Source organism: Ictidomys tridecemlineatus, chromosome 12 (genome assembly GCF_052094955.1).
Source record: "Ictidomys tridecemlineatus isolate mIctTri1 chromosome 12, mIctTri1.hap1, whole genome shotgun sequence".
Classification (NCBI taxonomy): Eukaryota; Metazoa; Chordata; class Mammalia; order Rodentia; family Sciuridae; genus Ictidomys; species Ictidomys tridecemlineatus.
The window spans coordinates 2,964,947-2,985,066 of NC_135488.1; the positions used below are offsets into that span (position 1 = coordinate 2,964,947).

General features: G+C 39.2%; 1 gene segment (V, D, J or C); it reads right to left on the reverse strand.

Annotated features, from left to right (window-relative positions):
- Positions 1–20,120, reverse strand: part of LOC101957672 (Ig kappa chain C region, A allele-like) — a 250,397-nt gene that overhangs the window by 24,025 nt on the left and 206,252 nt on the right.

The following is a 20,120-nucleotide window of genomic DNA, read 5'->3' on the forward strand; positions in this document are numbered from 1 at the left end:
TCTGGCTTTAGTGCCCAACCACCTCTGTGTTGGTCCCATGATAAATATGCTGGCTGTCCAAAAATGTCCTTTGGGGAAAAGGCAACAGTTGGGGGATCAACTAATCATACTGCTCTTGGAGACTCAAAGCCTTATATTAGATCAGTTATTAAGACAGAACTTTTTCATAACAAATCAGTCATCTCAAATACGTCATTGTCCTAACCGTTCTGTGATAGAAATTGGTACCTTTCCTAAGCAGATGGAATATATAAATACTTTTCCAGTACAGCATAAGGTATCTAGAAATAGTGGTACATTTTGGACTGGTCTTCTAACAATTGCTCAAGGGTACTTCCATGACTCCTGGAGGATTTGTTTGTATCATCCTGACCTTCAGTGAAGGTGGCATTCAGAAAAATGTTTGGTGCTTAATTGCTGCCTCAGAATTCTTACATTTTACTGACAAACCTTTACCGGACTTTGTAGGCAAAAACTGTAAGGAGGGTTCCTGTTATGGCCTATGGGCCTGTGTTTAATCTCCTGACATTTTAATTACTGGAAATGTGAAAGTTAAAATAAAGGATGATAGATATCTTATAACATGTAATAAATGTAATTTAACAAACTGTATCACCAGATGTAATAGAGGAAAAGGAACACTGACACTCATCAGCCCTTTTTTCTTATTGCCAGCTAATATTTTAGAGCTGTGGTTTGCTGATGCTGGTTTTCAAGTCTTATAACAAATACATGCCCAGCTAGTGAGACCTAAATGTGCCCTTGGGCTCTGTAATAGTGGGAGTTGTTGCTTTAGTTTCCTTTATGGCTTCAAGGGTCACAGCTATCTCAAAATATTCAACATGCAGATTTTCTTAATAATTTGGCTCAGAATACTTCCAAGGCTCCTCATAATCAAATAAATACTGATGAAAGGATTGAGGCTAAGCTAAATGCCTCAGAGGCTACAGTCATAAATATTGGTAATGAACTTTCAGCTTTGAAATTCAAGGAAAGACTTAAATGTCATGCTAGCTATAAGTATGTGTGTGTGTTACTGCTGCCAAATACAATGCTTCCCAATGGGATTGGGAGGAGGTTAAAAACCATTTGGTGGGTCTTTGGCAAAATAAAAATAATAGCTTGGATCTTTTGGAACTCCATCATCATATTCAAGATATACAAAAAGTAAGATTGATTTTTCAGATCCTACTTCTTTAGCTGATTATATACTTAAATAATTGAATGGCTTTAACCTTGGAAACATTCTTAAACTCTCTGCATGGTATATCCTTATATTTTTCTCTTTGCTACTAATTCTCTATTGTATTGTATGTAGGATGTTGTGCCTTCAGAACAAGAATTTGGGCACTTGAAATAATGACCCATCACCCGCTTTTTCAAAGAAAAACGGGGGAATATGTGGGAATTTGCTCTGAATGGCCACATGCCTCCCAGTCCTGAAGCAGGAGGCTCTGACCAATCAATACATTTCATGGTGACTTGGGCATTGTCCCAGCTCAGATAGTGAGGTGGGTCTTCAGGTGTAGGTGTTACCCATGAGGGTTGAGTTACACTCATGTGTCTCTTATAACCCTGCCCCTTCTGGAATTTTTTGGCTAGAACTTTCTAAGAACAAGAGTCCCCCCAATAAAAGCCCACTTCTGAATGCGCTCGCGCTCTCTCCCCAGCCTCTCATGACTTTCTCTTGCTCTTCCTCTTGGGGAGCCTGAGGCTGAGAGAGAAGAAGCCCTCCTGAAGCTTGTGTAAAGGCATATTGTGTCTGTTTTATTTGGTGTCCATGCAAATTCACACGAGTGATCTTAAGTTCGGCTGCCCATGGAGGTCGGAGGTTGCAGAGAATATTTGGAAAAATCCCAAATGCAGGCAACAGAATTCCCCCTTCCCAGAAGGTAGTGAATGGGCTCATCTGCAGTCCCCTGTGCATTCCTGGAGAAACCCTGCTGTTCTAGAGGGAACCTCTGCTCATTTCTCCTTTGTCTTCTTTCCACTTTTCCCATCTGGAAGCGGGTGGAGGAGGCATCTTACCACAACTGGGATGGAAGTCACAAACAGGGGTGGAAGAGCAGGAGGGAGAAGGAGCTGGGTCCAGGGAAGCTGTTCCAGCTCTGGACCACCCACCCTACTCCATGTCATGTGAAAAGAAAGCTCCCCCTTGTTCGATGAAGCTTCATTCATTAGATCTGAGCTTTATGCAGCTGGATGAATGACTAGAAATACAACGACCTAACATTTTCACTCAGAGTTTCATATTGAGGTTTTTATTTGTTTATTTTTTCAAAGAAAACAGTTTATTAAAGACAATGTTCAGCTGGGTTATAGCTCCTGACTGCAATGCCAACTACTTGGCCCAGGTCCAATACAAGGAGCCACCTTCCCAAGCAGGTCTCAGCAATGGCTAATCCTCTGGCAGCTCCCCAGACTCCCGTCTCCCTTGGGGGTCTTTTGGAAGGGGGGAATAAAAGGCACAGGGAACACAGGCAACATTGAAAAGTCTGTAAATCTCTGAATTCCCTCAGTAGCTGAGGGTTTGGATTGGACATTTCCCCAATTGGAACAGGAAACTCAAAACTACTGGCCACTAGAAATTTTGCATATTGAAAATAGGCTAGACTTAAGGGTCACATCTAGGGGAAACCACATTTCCATTACACCCCTGCATGTCCTCTTTAGGGGGAGGGGTCCTAGTAGGGTCCATGAGATCAGGATTCTCAACCCCTGGCCTTCTCAATATGCTAGTCTTCATGTGAACAATTAGCTGAGGCCAGGGTGGGCATGCTCAAGGCTGTAATCCCCAGAGGACTGCAGCAATAGTAGGCGAGCCTTGACAATTTAACCAGACTCTCCCAAAGGGCTAGGATGTGGCTCTGGGATTAGCACCACTGGGTTCAATTGCAGAAACCAAAGGAGGAAGAATTAGCTTACTCTGCGGGCATGAAGTCTTATTGAGGGCTGGACATTGGTGCAGAAGTCACAGGCTCCAGGAGGCCACCTCAGACAGCACATATTGAGGTTTTTAAATAGGGTTGGTTATGACTCCTTTCTCCACTTTTGGTCTTTTTTACTTTACTTTTTAGGTACCAGGGATTGAACCCAGGGCACTTAACCACTGAGCCATATCACCAGCCCTTTTAGTATTTTAGAGACAAGGTCACACAGAGTTGCTTTAGGTCTTCCTAAGTTGCTGAGGCTGGCTTTGAACTCGAGATTGTCCTGCCTCAGCTTCCCAAGCCATTCACATTACAGGTGTGCACCACTGCCCCTGGCCATTTTTGGTGTTTGATTTGGCTTCAGTGATCCTAATCCTATGACATGATTTGTTTCTGAATAGTGGTAGTGTACTCTCTTTCACTATTTCCTGGTAATTTTTTTTTAATACTTGTTTTGGTAAAACTTAACCACATGTTTATTTGAACCCAGCCCTTGATTTAAGCAAACTTACTATGAAAACATCCTTTGGAGACATCAAGGAAGTTGTAATAAAAAATTGGATTTTATTATCTATTTGGGGATTACTCTTAAATCTGTTTTGTCTTGTAATGGCATGGTGGTTATTTTAAATGGTCCTCTAACTTAGTAATTTATTAATAATTGGCTTAAAATACCTTGTGTGTGTTGAAGGGAGAGGTTTCAGAGAGTAGCTGGAGAGGCAGGTGAAACAAATTGAGAAGTGTTGATATGTGAAACTTGGATGTAATTATACTATTTTTGTATGTTTGTATGTTGAACATAGTCCTGTAAACACTAATAATTAGAAAAATTAAAAAGAAAGCATCTAGAGGGGAATGGGGAGACAGGAATGGGAAAGACAGTAGGGTAAATCAGACATCATTTTCTTAAGTTCATATATGAATACACGACCAGTGAAACTCCACATCACATACAACCACAAGAAGGGGAAGTTATACTCCATGAATGTATGATGGGTAAAAATACATTCTACTGTCATGTATAACTAAAAAAAACAACACAACAACAAAGAAACCATCTTATATTGCTTCCAAATGCCTCATCTACACTCTGGGAAGACAGGGAGCAGTGACAAGTTCTGTCGGCAGATGGCGGTGTTACACAAGCCACGAGCCTACACAGGCTTACCCGCTAAGCTAGGTGGAGCCAAGAAAAGGTCTGTGGGCTGGGGAGATGGTTCAATTGATAGGTGCTTTCCTTGCATGCCTGAGGCCCTAGGTTCAATCCCTAGAACCATAGGGAAAAAAGGAAGAGGTATGCAGTTATCTTAAAAGTTTAAATTTTTAAGTGATTTTTTAAAAGTCACCTAGACAATTTAGGCAGAAAAATAAAACAAACACTGCTCAAACCTACAAACTTATTACAACAGTAAAAGCATTTGGTATTTTGTTATAATTTGCATTTAGACCTAGGCGGGGAGTTTGGGCTCCCCGGAGGCAGAGGTGCTTGCTTATATGCGGGCAAATCTCGGCCACCCCGCGACGCCCGGAGGTGCTTGCTGACTGTCTGGCAGCGGGTCACAGACCGTGGCATTTCAGCAGTGCCAGAGATGGAGACCACGAGCGGTGTAAAGACACATGGAGGCATCTCGGCAGAGAATTGAGGAGTTGGACCCTTGGAAGAGGCTGCGAACTAAGTCTCCAGGAGACAGCGGACCGAGAACTGAAGCCGAGACAGACCAGAGACAGACCAGACTCACACCTCCCATTGGACATCCCAGCAAGGAAGTCCACCATTAGAGAGAGCTGATGTCACCAGAGTTTGGCGGTCGGGACCCCTTCCCAGTGAAATCAGCTTCAACAGGTGTGTGACTCCCACCTCACCAGCCCCATACAGCTGGGAAATCTCAACAATCTATCCCCAGATATCCAAGGGTCTGATTGTAGGAGCCCAGGGAAATGGAGGGGACACCTGACCTTCAACTTCCCCTACCACCAGCAGTGACAGCCCAGGCTTTATTCCGCCAGCTCCCGGGGGTGTGGCTACTGAAAGGGACCAGGCAAAATAAGCTGACGGCCCCCAGATCACCAGCTCCACAACCTTGGGGTCTGGGTGAATGGCTAACAGAAAGAGTACTTAGTCATTCCCAGGGGGCTGCAAGGGTAACTAGATCTGTGGAGAACCTCATCAGTGAGTGGGGCCTGGCTGGCAGGAGAAGGGGGAGAGGGGCTGGAGAACAGAAATGGGCCTGGGCAAGCAGGAATGGAGAGCCTCCCAGTAGGGGAAGAGGAGCACCACACAGGGATTGTTTCCAGCATATGGAGGGCAGAAGCTCAGCTGGGAGGGCACAGCTCCACCTACTGGAAGAGAAGAAAACAGAACTCTAAGACAGCATTTATCTTTTTTTTTATTGACTCTTTTCAATTTTTATTTTTCTTACCATTTTCTTGTATTCTACCTATTTTGTTCTCCCTCTTTCTCCTTAAGGACTTCTTCCTTCCCCTTCCCCTACCTTTCATCCCAACCATTATGACTTTCACTACATGTAATTTTCCAAGTGCAAATAGGTGAATGTTTTGAGGCTATATATAGGGATCCTAAGTCCCTAGCCACCACCAAATACCCTGGTCCATTCGCCTGTTAATAGCCCCCTTCAGTAGAGCAATCTCCCAAGGTAGCCAAGACATACCAACCTCCATACCATCTCAGCACCCGACCTAAACATAAAGTCTTAAGACCAAACCGCGGATCGCTATATGCCTTCAGAATCCGTATGCCTTTTATGAAATGAATGAATTGGCTTTAAATTACAATAAAGCTCAACATCTCTAGACATAGACTCCCATCACAAAAGAGAGATACTGAAGATATACAAAACCAAAACAAATTTATAGGAGAAAACAGAAACATAGAAGTCAAATAGAATTGGAAAGTAAAATGAACACCATGAAAAAACAAGGGAAAAAAGGATTACAAACAATGCAGGATAGCTTAAGTTTACCGGAGAACCTAGAGGCATAAGAAAAACGGTTAGATAAAGAACTCAAGGCATACCTGACACAGATGGAACGGAATCTTAAAGTATTCAGACAACAAATCCAAAAAATGAAAGAATATTTTTAAAATGAATTATATAAACAGATTCAAGAAGCAAAAATCATTCAACTCTACCAGGAGATAGAGATTTTAAAAAAAATCAAACAGTAATCCTAGAAATGCAGGGAACCATAAACCAAATCAAAAACTCTAATGAGAGTATTACAAGTAGACTAGATCAAATAGAAGTCAGAACATCAGATAATTGAAGACAAAATATATCAATTTGAAAAGAGTCTAGTCAACACAGAAAGGATGGTAAGAAACCACAAGCAAAATATCCAAGAGATATGGGATATCATAAAAAAACCAAACTTAAGAGTCATTGGGATAGAGGAAGGTATAGAGGTCCAAACCAAAGGAATGAGCAATCTGTTGAATGAAATAATTTTAGAAAACTTTCCAGATATGAAAAATGGAACAGATTGCCAAATCATGGAAGCCTACAGGACCCCAAACATACAAAACTTAAGAGACCAACCCCAAGACACATTATTATGAAGTTATCCAACATACAAAAGAGGAGAGAATATTAAAAGCTACAAGAGAAAGGAGGCAGATAACATTCAGGGGTAAACCAATTAGGTTAATGGCTGATTTTTCATCACAAACACTGAAAGCGAGAAGATCCTGGAACAACGTATTTCTTTTTTTTTAATTAATATTTTTTTATTGGTTATTCAAAACATTACATAGATTGCAGAATCACATCAGTTACACATCCACATTTTTACATAATGCCATAATAGTAACTGTTGTATTCTGCTACCTTTCCTATCCTCTACTATCCCCCCTCCCCTCCCCTCCCATCTTCTCTCTCTACCCCATCTACTGTAATTCATTTCTCTCCTTATTTTTTTCCCCATTCCCCTCACAACCTCTTATATGTAATTTTGTATAATAATGAGGGTCTCCTTCAATTTCCATGCAATTTCCCTTTTCTCTCCCTTTCCCTCCCACCTCATGACTTTATTTAATGTTAATCTTTTCCTCCTGCTCTTCCTCCCTGCTCTGCTCTTGGTTGCTCTCATTATATCAAAGAAGACATTTGGCATTTGTATTTTAGGGATTAGCTAGCTTTACTTAGTAAAATCTGCTCTAATGCCATCCATTTCCCAGCAAATTCCATGATTTTGTCACTTTTTAGTGCTGCATAGTACTCCATTGTGTATAAATGCCACATTTTTTTTATTCATTCATTTATTGAGAGGCATCGGGGTTTTTTCCACTGTCTAGCTATTGTGAATTGTGCTGCTATGAACATCAATGTGGCAGTATCCCTGTAGTACGCTCTTTTAAGGTCTTCAGGGAATAGTCCGAGAAGGGCAATAGCTGGGTCAAATGGTGGTTCCATTCCCAGCTTTCCCAGGAATCTCCATACTGCTTTCCATATTGACCGCACCAATTGGCAGTCCCACCAGCAATGTACAAGAGTATCCTTTTCCCCACATCCTCGCCAGCACTTGTTGTTGTTTGACTTCATAATGGCTGCCAATCTTACTGGAGTGAGATGGTATCTTAGGGTGGTTTTGATTAGCATTTCTCTGACTGCTAGAGATGGTGAGCATTTTTTCATGTACTTGTTGATTGATTGTATGTCCTCCTCTGTGAAGTGTCAGTTCAGGTCCTTGGCCCCTTTGTTGATGGGGTTATTTGTTATCTTATTGTTTAATTTTTTGAGTTCTTTGTATATTCTGGATATTAGGGCTCTATCTGAAGTGTGAGGGGTAAAAATTGGTTCCCAGGATGTAGGCTCTCTATTTACCTCTCTTATTGTTTCTCTTGCTGAGAAAAAACTTTTTAGTTTAAGTAAGTTCCATTTGTTTATTCTTGTTATTAACTCTTGGGCTATGGTCATCCTATTAAGGAATTTGGAGGCCGACCCCACAGTATGTAGATCGTAGCCAACTTTTTCTTTTATCAGACGCAGTGTCTCTGATTTGATATCTAGCTCCTTGATCCATTTTGAGTTAACTTTTGTGCATGGCGAGAGAAAGGGATTCAGTTTCATTTTGTTGCATATGGATTTCCAGTTTTCCCAGCACCATTTGTTGAAGATGCTATCCTTCGTCCATTGCATGCTTTTAGCCCCTTTATCAAATATAAGAAAGTTGTAATTTTGTGGATTGGTTTCTGTGTCCTCTATTCTATACCATTGGTCCACCTGCCTGTTTGGTACCAGTACCATGCTGTTTTTGTTACTATTGCTCTGTAGTACAGTTTGAAATCTGGTATCACTACACCTCCTGATTCACACTTCCTGCTTAGAATTGCTTTTGCTATTCTGGGTCTTTAATTTTTCCATATGAATTTCATGATTGCTTAATCTATTTCTACAGGAAATGCCGTTGGGATTTTGATTGGCATTGCATTGAACCTATAGAGAACTTTTGGTAATATCGCCATTTTGATGATGTTAGTTCTGCCTATCCATGAACAGGGTATATTTTTTCCATCTTCTAAGATCTTCTTTTATTTCTCTCTTTAGGGTTCTGTAGTTTTCATTGTATAAATCTATCACCTCTTTTGTTAGGTTGATTCCCAAGTATTTTTTTTTGAGGATATTGTGAATGGGGTGGTTGTCCTCATTTCCATTTCTGAAGTTTTGTCGCTGATATACAGGAATGCCTTTGATTTATGCGTATTGATTTTATATCCTGCCACTTTGCTGAATTCATTTATTAGCTCTAGTAGTTTCTTTGTAGACCCTTTTGGGTCTTCTAGGTATAAAATCATATCATCTGCAAATAGTGATAATTTAAGTTCTTCTTTTCCTATCTTAATGCCTTTAATTTTTTTTTCTGTCTAATTGCTCTGGCCAGTATTTCGAGGACTATATTGAATAGAAGTGGTGAGAGAGGGCATCCCTGTCATGTTCCAGATTTTAGAGGGAATACCTTCAGTTTTTTTCCATTTAGAATGATGCTAGCCTGAGGCTTAGCATATATAGCTTTTACAATGTTGAGATAAGTTCCTGTTATCCCTAGTTTTTCTCATGTTTTGAACATAAAGGGATGCTGTACTTTGTCAAATGCTTTTTCTGCGTCTATCAAGATGATCATATGGTTCTTATCTTTAAGTCTATTGATGTGGTGAATAATGTTTATTGATTTGTGTATATTGAACCAGGCTTGCATCCCAGGGATGAATCCTATTTGATCATGGTGCACGATCTTTTTGATATGTTTTTGTATATGATTTGCCAGAACTTTATTGAGGATTTTTGCATCTAAATTCATTAGGGATATTGGTCTGTAGTTTTCTTTCTTTGAGGTGTCTTTATCTGGTTTGGGAATCAGGGTGATATTGGCCTTATAGAATGAATTTGGAAGTTCTCCCTTTTTTTCTATCTCCTGAAATAGATTGTGGAGTATTGGTAGTAGTTCTTCTTTAAAGTTCTTGTAAAACTCTGCTGTGTATCCTTCCGGTCCTGGGCTTTTCTTGGTTGGTAGTCTTTTGATGGCTTTTTCTATTTCCTCACTTGATATTGGTCTGTTTAGGTTGTTTATATCTTCCTGACTCAATCTGGGTAGTTCATATATCTTAAGGAATTTATCAATGCCTTCACTATCTTCTACTTTATTAGAGTATAGGGTTGCAAAATAATTTCTAATTATCTTCTGTATTTCTGAATTGTCTCTTGTGATGTTGCCTTTTTCATCCTGTAAGCTAGTAATTTGGGTTCTCTCTCTTCCTCTCTTTGTTAGCGTGACTAGTGGTCTATCAATCTTATTTATATTTTCAAAGAACCAACTTTTAGTTTTGTCAATTTTTTCGATTGTTTCTTTTGTTTCGATTTCATTGATTTCAGCTCTAATTTTAATTATTTCTTGCCTTCTATTATATTTGCTGCTGATTTGTTCTTCTTTTTCTAAGACTTCGAGGTGTCGTGTGAGGTCATTTATTTGTTGGCTTTTCTTTCTTTTAAGGAATGAACTCCATGAAATAAATTTTCCTTTTAGTACTGCTTACATAGTGTCCCAGAGATTTCGATATGTTGTGTCTGAGTTTTCGTTTACCTCTAAGAATTTTTAATTTCCTCTTTGATGTCTTCTGTAACCCTTTGTTCATTCAGTAGCATATTGTTTAATCTCCATGTGATGTAGGATTTTTCCTTTCTCATTTTATTATTGATTTCAATTTTATTCCATTATGATCAGAGAAAATGCATGGTAGTATCTCAACTCCTTTGTAATTGCTAAGATTTGCCCTATGACATAATATATGGTCTATTTTTGAGAAGGATCCATGTGCTGCTGAGAAGAAAGTGTATCCGCTTGATGTTGGGTGGGTATATTCTGTATATATCAATTAAGTCTAAATTATTAATTGTATTATTGAGCTATATGGTTTTTTATTAAACTTTTGTTTGGAAGATCTGTCCATTGGTGAGAGAGGTGTGTTAAAATCTCCCATGATTATTGTGTTGTGGTCTATTAGACTCCTGAAATTGAGAAGAGTTTGTTTGATGAACGTAGCTGCACCATTGTTTGGGGCATATATATTAATGATCGTCAAGTCTTGTTGGTGAATGGTTCCCTTGAGCAGTATGTAGTGTCCTTGTTTATCCCTTTTGATTAACTTTGGCTTGAAGTCTATTTTATTTGATACAAGTATGGACACCCCTGCTTGCTTCCGGGGTCCATATGAGTGATATGATTTTTCCCAACCTCTCACCTTCAATCTGTGTATGTCTTTTCCTATCATATGAGTCTCCTGTAGGCAGCATATTGTTGGATATTTTTTTAAAATCCATTCTACTAGCCTATGTCTTTTGATTGGTGCATTTAAGCCATTAACATTTAGGGTTACTATTGAGATATGGTTTGTATTTCCAGCCATATTTGGTTATGTATAATACTTAACATGATTTGTTTTTCCTCTATGCTTAATTTTTCCTTTAGTGTACAAACTCCCGCTGTTGGTTTTCATTGTTATTTTTCATTTTCTCTTCCTGTAATGTTTTGCCAAGGATGTTTTGAAGAGCTGGTTTTCTAGCTGCAAATTCTTTTAACTTTTGTTTATAATGGAAGATTTTTATTTCATCTTCAATTCTGAAACCTAATTTCGCTGGATACATGATTCTTGGTTGGAACACTTTTTCTTTCAGCGTTTGAAATATGTTGTTCCAGGGTCTTCTAGCTTTCAGAGTTTGTGTTGAAAGATCAGCAGTTATCCTGATTGGTTTACCCTTAAATGTAATCTGCTTCCTCTCTCTTGTGGCTTTTAAGATTCTCTCCTTATTCTGTATGTTGGGCATCTTCATTATTATGTGCCTTGGTGTGGATCTCTTATGACTTTGTACATTCGGTGTCCTGTAGGCTTCTAGTATTTGGATTTCTTTTTCATTCTTTAAGTCTGGGAAGTTTTCTAGTATTATTGCATTGAATAGATTGCTCATTCCCTTGGTTTGGACTTCTATACCCTCTTGTAACCCAATAACTCTTAGGTTTGATTTCTTGATGTTATCCCATAAATCTTGTATGTTCTGCTCATGATTTCTTAACATTCTCGCTGAGCTGTCTATGTTCTTTTCAAGTTGAAAAACTTTGTCTTTGTTGTCTGAAGTTCTATCTTCTAAGTATTCTACTCTGCTGGTAATACTTTCATTTGAGTTTTTAATTTGGTTTATTGTTTCCTGCATTTCCAGGATTTCTGTTTGTTTGTTTTTTATATCCTCTGTCTCCCTATAGAGTTGATCTTTTGCTTCTTGGATTTGTTTATGTAATTCATTGTCAAAGTGATTTTTCATTGTCTGAATTTGATGTATAATGTCTTCCTTGAGACTCCAGATCATCTGAAACATATATATCCTGAACTCTTTGTCTGACATTCCACCAGCTGCAGATATTACCTCACCTAATGTTGAATTGACCTGTATTGTTTGTGGTCCTTTCTTTTCTTGTCTTTTCATACTGCTCATGATTCTTTCTAGCTTTGTGAAACTGTTGTGCTAATGTTTTCCCCCTTATATATTTGTATTGTTCTTGTATAGCTCCAAAATCTCTCTTTGCAGAGAAAGACAATGTTAACAGATCCCAATATCAACAGTATATTATCTAAGCACAAGTTTTCATTATTAATGCATTTATAGTTAGATTCTAAGACTATAGACATTGGTTTTAATTATTACTTAAGAATATATTCATTAGTTTCATAAAAGGCGTACCATATCTGGTGGCATATAGAGAACTTAATTTCAGACAAAGGATGTGAGGGTATGAGGTTAAACTAATTTAGCACCTTTGGAGAACTATAAACACTAGAACTGGTAATTTATGGAAGAATGTATAGACTCAACCTCCTATCTATTTAGATATTTACCCTATGTATAGATAGTAAAAGTTATGAGGTTGAAAGTGGAATAGAGAGAATACAAATTAAAAAAAGAAGAAAAAAAATAACAAGGAAGAAAAGAGAAATAAGAGAAGGAAAAGGGAAGTAAGATAGAAATAAAGAAAAAAATGGGGGGGGAGGCGGGTTATATGCAATTCCTCTATATTATATTACTTTGGTAATTCGGTTGTTCATGCACAGTTCTTGGTTTCACATATGCTGAAGTTGTGGAAGAGAGAAGAAAAGAGAAAAAAGAGAAAAAAGTCTCTCAGGACACTGTTTTCCTTGCTTCCAGTAGGTGGCATTGTCTATTCCTAGCTTGAGCCTCTGTGTTCAAGGTGGTGGGTATAGCCAGTATGAAAGGAAATGAGCTTCCACCTGTTTCTTCCCTGCACTAGTCTCTGAGGTAGAAACCAGGTGCCTGTACAGTTGTTGTTTTGCGTTGATAGCTACAACCCCCAAAAGCTTGTGGGAAATATTTTGAGTTATTGCAGCTAAGGGTGGGGGAGTTGGAAACCGGGTACCTGGATCAGCCGCAGAACTGTGCTGGTAGCCACACCCCTTTTGATGGGTTTTCAGGGTTGATGGGCTTCCTCTGAACTAGCACCTGGGCTGGACTTCCTCCTCAGGTCTGGCTGGGCACCTGGCGTCTTCCTCCTCTGGTCTGGCTGGGCGCCTGGCGCATCTTCCTCCTCCGGTCTCCTGGAACAACGTATTTCAAACGCTGAAAAATAATGGTTTCCAACCAAGAATATTGTATCCAGCAAAATTAAGCTTCAGGTTTGACAATGAAATTAAAATCTTTCACGATAAACAAAAGTTAAAAGAATTTGCAGCCAGAAAACCAGCACTGCAAAGCATTTTGGGCAAAACCTACAAGAGGAAATGAAAAACAACATCCAAAACCAACAGTACGAAGTAACTCAGTAAAGGGAAAAAAATAATCAAAGAGGAAAAACAAGCCAAATTAAAATAAATAAATAAATAAATAAATAAACAAACGTGTCTGGAAGTACAAACCATATATCAATAGTAACCCTAAATGTTAATGGTTTAAACTCACCATTTAAGCGACATAGGCTAATAACCTGGATTAAAAAAAAAACAGATCCAACAATATGCTGCCTTCAGGAGACTCATATGATAGGAAAAGACATACAGAGGCTGAAGGTGAAAGGTTGGGAAAAATCATACCACTCACATGGTCCTCGGAAGCAAGCAGGAGTGGCCATACTCACATCGAATAAAATCAACTTCAAACCTAAGTTAATCAAAAGGGATAAAGAAGGACACTATATACTGTTAAAGGGAACCATTCACCAACAAGACATAACAATTTTCAATATTTATGCACCAAACAATGGTGCAGCTATGTTCTTAAAACAAACTCTCCTCAAGTTCAAGAGACAAATACACCACAACACAATAATTATGGGTGACTTTGACACACCTCTCTCACCATTGGACAGATATTCCAAACAAAAGTTGAATAAAGAAACCATAGAACTCAATAACACAATCAAGAACCTAGACTTAACCGACATATATAGAATATATCAACCATCATCAAGGGAATATACTTTTTTCTCAGCAGCACATGGAACCTTCTCAAAAATAGACCATATACTATGCCATAGGGCAACTCTTAAAAATTATAAAGGAGTGGAGATAATACCTTGCAGCCTATCTGATCATAATGGAATGAAACTGGAAATCAACAATAAAAGAAGGAACGAAAAATCCTGCATCACTTGGAGAATTAACAATATTTTACTGTATGATCAGTGGGTTACAGAAGACATAAAGGAGGAAATCAAAAAATTCTTAGAGAAAAGTGAAAACACAGACACAACATATCGAATTCTATGGGACACAATGAAAGCAGTTTTAAGAGGAAAATTTATTGCTTGGAGTTCATTCCACAAAAAAAAGAAAAAACTAACAAATAAATGATCTGACACTTCATCTCAAAACCCTAGAAAAAGAAGAGAAAAACAACAGCAAATATAGTAGAAGACAAGAAAAAATTAAAATCAGAGCTGAAATCAATGAAATTGAAACAAAAGAAAGAATTGAAAACATTGACAAAACTAAAAGTTGGTTCTTTGAAAAAATAAATAAGATCCACAGACCCTTAGCCAGGCTAACGAAGACAAGAAGAGAGAGAACTCAAATTACCAGCATATGGGATGAAAAAGGCAATATAACAACAGACACCACAGAAATACAGAAGATAATCAGAAATCATTTTGAAACCTTATATTCCAATAAAATAGAAGATAGTGAAGACATCGATAAATTTCTTACGTCATATGATTTACCCAGATTGAGTCAAGAGGATACACACAACTTAAACAGACCAATATCAAAGGAGGAAATAAAAGAAGCCATCAAAAGACTACCAACCAAGAAAAGCCCAGGACCTGAGGGTATACAGCAGAGTTTTACAAAACCTTTAAAGAAGAATTAATAACAATACTTTTCAAGCTATTTCAGGAAATAGAAAAAGAAGGAGCTCTTCCAAATTCATTCTACAAGGCCAACATCACCTTGATTCCAAAACCAGACAAAGACACTTCAAAGAAAGAAAGCTAGAGACCAATAACTCTAATGAACATAGATGCAGAAATCCTCAATAAATTCTGGCAAATTGGATACAAAAACATATCAAAAAGATTGTGCACCATGATCAAGTAGGATTCATCCCTGGGATGCAAGGCTAGTTCAACATACGGAAATCAATAAATGTTATTCACCACATCAATAGACTTAAAGATAAGAACCATATGATCATCTCCATAGATGTGGAGAAAGCATTTGACAAAGTACAGCATCCCTTTATATTCAAAACACTAGAAAACCGGAGGCGGTTCCCCAAGGATCTGTTTACACTTGTAGCCCCACTGCATGCCCTATTTCCCAAATGACTGAGCACTCTCTCTGTCATTTATCTAAGCCCCAGTGCTGTGGAGCGGTGATCTGGGAACCAACAGTTTAATTTTTCTGGACCCCTTTGGTGGGCACGCCCCCAAAAATTGGCAGCTAAGACCACTGGTGGTACGGGGAGTTGGGGATTGGAAATCCCCTCTGCTTCCTTCCGCCCCTACCTTCATGTCCACTCCGCTGGCGGTAGGGGGAGTTCGGGGTCGGGAGTCCCTCGGCCCCTACAGTAATGCCCCTGGAGAGATTCCTGAGGTTTCCTGGCTGCTTGTATCTGGTGGGAGTGGGAGTCACACACCTGCTAAAGTGGATTGCACTAGGAAGGAATTCCATCGGCTGAACTCCAGTGATGTCACCTCTTTGCTATGGCAGGCCCCAGGCTCCTTGCCGGAGTGTTGGAAGGGAGGGGTGGGACTGGTCTGTCTCTGGTCTGACCCAATCTCAGTTGGTTTCAGTTCCCAGTTTGCTATTTCATGAAGGCTTGGCTAGAGACCTCTTCCTAGAGTCCCTGCACTGCTTCTGCTGAGCTGCACCTTGGAGGCGGGTCACTGAGTCTCGTGGGCGGTGGCTGGCGGGTCTAGACCTCTGTGCTGCGTGGCGAAGATTCACTCATCTGGGGCAAACTGTCACCTCCAAAAATCATACGAATTCCTGGCTGGTCTCTCTTCAGTGGAATTTTGCTAGAAGTTTCTCAGCAGGTAGAATCTAAGAGTATCAATGCGTCTCTCTGACCCCGTTATTGAGGAGGTACTGAAAGTGCTGCCTCCCCTCCCGCCACCATGTTGGATCCAAACATCATTCTAAATGGAGAAAAATTGAAGGCATTCCTTCTAAAATCTGGAACAAGACAGGGATGCCCTCTCTCACCACTTCTATTCAACATAGTTCTCAAAATACTGGCCGGAGCAATTAGACAGATGAAAGAAATTAAAGGCATAAAGATAGGAAAAGAGGAATTAAATTAGCACTGTTTGCAGATGACATGACTATACCTAGCAGACCCAAAAGGTTCTACCCAGAAACTTCTAGAGCTAGTAAATTAATTCAGCAAAGTGGCAGGATATAAAAGCAACATGCATAAATCAAAGGCATTTCTGTATATGAGTGACATATCCACTGAAATGGAAATGAGGACAACCACCCCATTCACAATATCCTCAAAAAAAAAAATACTTGGGAATCAACCTAACAAAAGAGGTGAAGGATCTATACAATGAAAACTACAGAACTCTAAAGAGAGAAATAGAAGAAGACCTTAGAAGATGAAAAAATATACCCTGTTCATGGATAGGAAGAACTAACATCATCAAAATGGTGATATTACCCAAAGTTCTCTATAGGTTTAATGCAATGCCAATCAAAATCCCAACGGTATTTCTCGCAGAAATAGATAAAGCAATCATGAAATTCATCTGCAAAAATAGGAGACCCAGAACAGCAAAAGCAATCCTAAGCAGGAAGAGTGAATCAGGCGGTATAGCGATACCAGATTTTAAACTATACTACAGAGCAATAGTAACAAAAACAGCATGGTACTGGTACTAAAACAGGCAAGTAGACCAATGGTACAGAATAGAGGACACAGAAACCAATCCACAAAATTACAACTATCTTATATTAGACAAAGGTAATAAAAGCATGCAATGGAGAAAGGATAGCATCTTCAACAAATGGTTCTGGAAGAACTGGAAAGCCATATGCAACAAAATGAAATTGAATCCCTGTCTTTCGCCATGCACAAAAGTTAACTCAAAATGGATTAGGGAGCTAGGAATCAAGCCAGAAACTCTGCATCTAATAGAATAGAAAGTTGGCTCTAATCTCCACCTTGTGGGGGTGGGCTCCAAATTCCTTAATAGGACATCTGTAGCTCAAGAATTAAAATCAAGAATCAACAAATGGGACTTACTCAAACTAAAGAGTTTTTTCTCAGCAAGAGAAACAATAAGAGAGGTAAATAGGGAGCCTATATCCTAGGAAAAAATTTTTACCCCTCACACCTCAGATAGAGCCCTAATCTCCAGAGTATACAAAGAATTAAAAAAATTGAACAATAAGAAAACAAGCAACCCAAATCAACAAATGGGCCAAGGATTTGAACAGACACTTCTCAGAGGAGGATATACAATCAATCAGCAAATACATGAAAAGATGCTCACCATCGCTAGCAATCAGAAAAATGCAAATTAAAACTACCCTAAGGTACCATCTCACCCCGTAAGAAAGGCAGCAATTATGAAGTCAAACAACAACAAATGCTGGCGAGGATGTGGGGAAAAGGGTACACTGGTGCATTGCTGGTGGGACTGCAAACTGGTGAGACCAATTTGGAAAGCAGTATGGAGATTCCTCGGAAAGTTGGGAATGGAACCACCATTTGACCCAGCTATTCCCCTTCTTGGACTATTCCCAAAAGACCTAAAAAGAGCATACTACAGGGACACAGCGTCATCAATGTTCATAGCAGCACAATTCACAATAGCTAGACAATGGAACCAACCTATTTGCCTTCAACAGATGAATGGATTAAAAAATGTGGCATATATACACAATGGAATATTAATCAGCACTAAAAACAACAAAATCATGGCATTTGCAGGAAAATGGATGGCATTAGAGTAGATTATGCTAAGAGAGAAATAGAAGAAGACCCTTAAAAACAAATGCTGAATGTCTTCTTTGATATAAGGGAGGGAACTCAAAACAGAGCAGGGAGGAAGAGCATGAGAAGAAGATTACCATCAATAGGGATGAGAGGTGGGAGGGAATGGGAGAGAGAGGGGGAATTGCACAGAAGAGGGAAGGAGACCCACAATTATAAAAAAATACATATAAAAGGATGTGAGGCGAAGGGGAGGAAAAAAATAAATAAAGAAATAAGAGAGAGTGAGAGAAATGAGTTATGGTAGTTGGGGTAGAAGGAGGGGAGGGGAGGGTAGATAGGAAGGGGATAGGAAGGGCAGCAGAATACAATAGACACTTGTTTGGCAGTATGTATAAATGTGGCTATATAATCAACATGATTCTGCAATCTGTACACGGGGGAATAATAAGAATTCATACCCTCTGGAGGTAGAGCGATACCAGAGTTCAAACTATACTACAGAGCACTAGTAACAAAAACAGCGTGGTACTGGTATCAAACAGGTGGGTGGACCAATGGTACAGAATAGAGGACACAGAAACCAATCCACAAAATTACAACTTTCTTATATTTGATAAAGGGGCTAAAAGCATGCAATGGAGGAAGGATAGCATCTTCAACAAATGGTGCTGGGAAAACTGGAAATCCATATGCAACAAAATGAAACTGAATCCCTTTCTCTCACCATACACAAAAGTTAACTCAAAAGGATCAAGGAGCTAGATATCAAATCAGAGACATTGCGTCTGATACAAGAAAAAATTGGCTATGATCTACATACTGTGGGGTCGGCCTCCAAATTCCTTAATAGGATGACCATAGCCCAAGAGTTAATAACAAGAATAAACAAATGGAACTTACTTAAACTAAAAAGTTTTTTCTCAGCAAGAGAAACAATAAGAGAGGTAAATAGAGAGCCTACATCCTGGGAACCAATTTTTACCCCTCACACTTCAGATAGAGCCCTAATATCCAGAATATACAAAGAACTCAAAAAATTAAACAATAAGATAACAAATAACCCAATCAACAAAGGGGCCAAAGACCTGAACAGACACTTCACAGAGAAGGACATACAATCAATCAACAAGTACATGAAAAAATGCTCACCATCTCTAGCAGTCAGAGAAATGCTAATCAAAACCACCCTAAGATACCATCTCACTCCAGTAAGATTGGCAGCCATTATGAAGTCAAACAACAATAAGTGTTGGCGAGGATGTGGGGAAAAGGGTACACTTGTACACTGCTGGTGGGACTGCAAATTGGTGCGGCCAATATGGAAAGCAGTATGGAGATTCCTGGGAAATCTGGGAATGGACCCACCATTTGACCCAGCTATCGCTCTTCTCAGACTAATCCCTGAGGATCTTAAAAGTGCATACTATAGGGATACTGCCACATCAATGATCATAGCGGCACAATTCACAATAGCTAGACTGTGGAACCAACCTAGATGCCCTTCAATAGATGAATGGATAAAAAAATGTGGCATCTATACACAATGGAGTATTACGCAGCACTAAAAATGACAAAATCATAGAATTTGCAGGGAAATGGATGGCATTAGAGCAGATTATGCTAAGCGAAGCTAGCCAATCCTTACAAAACAAATGCTAAATGTCTTCTTTGATATTAAAGAGAGCAACTAAGAACAGAACAGGGAGGAAGAGCATGAGGAAAAGATTAACATTAAACAGAGATGAGTGGGGGGAGAGAAAGGGAGAGAGAAGGGAAAGCATATGGAAATGGTAGGAGACCCTCAGTGTTACACAAAATTACATATAAGAAGTTGTGAGGGGAAAGCGGGGGTGAAACAAGGGAGAGAATTGAACAACAGCAGATGAGGTAGAGAGGGAAGATGGGAGGGGAGGGGAGGGGGGATAGTAGGGGATAGGAAAGGTAGCAGAATACAACAGTCACTAATATGCCATTATGTAAAAATGTGAGTGTGTAATGGATGTGATTCTGCAATTTGTATTTGGGGTAAAAATGGGAGTTCATAACCCAATTGAGTCAAATGTATGAAAGATGATATATCATGAGCTTTTTAATGTTTTGAACAACCAATTAAAAAAAGAGAAAAAAGAATTCATACCCCATAAAAAAGAAAACTCTTATTATCATGTTCTCTAATTTCATCCATTTACTAGCAAATGCCATAATTTCATTCTTATTTATGGCTAGGTAAAAT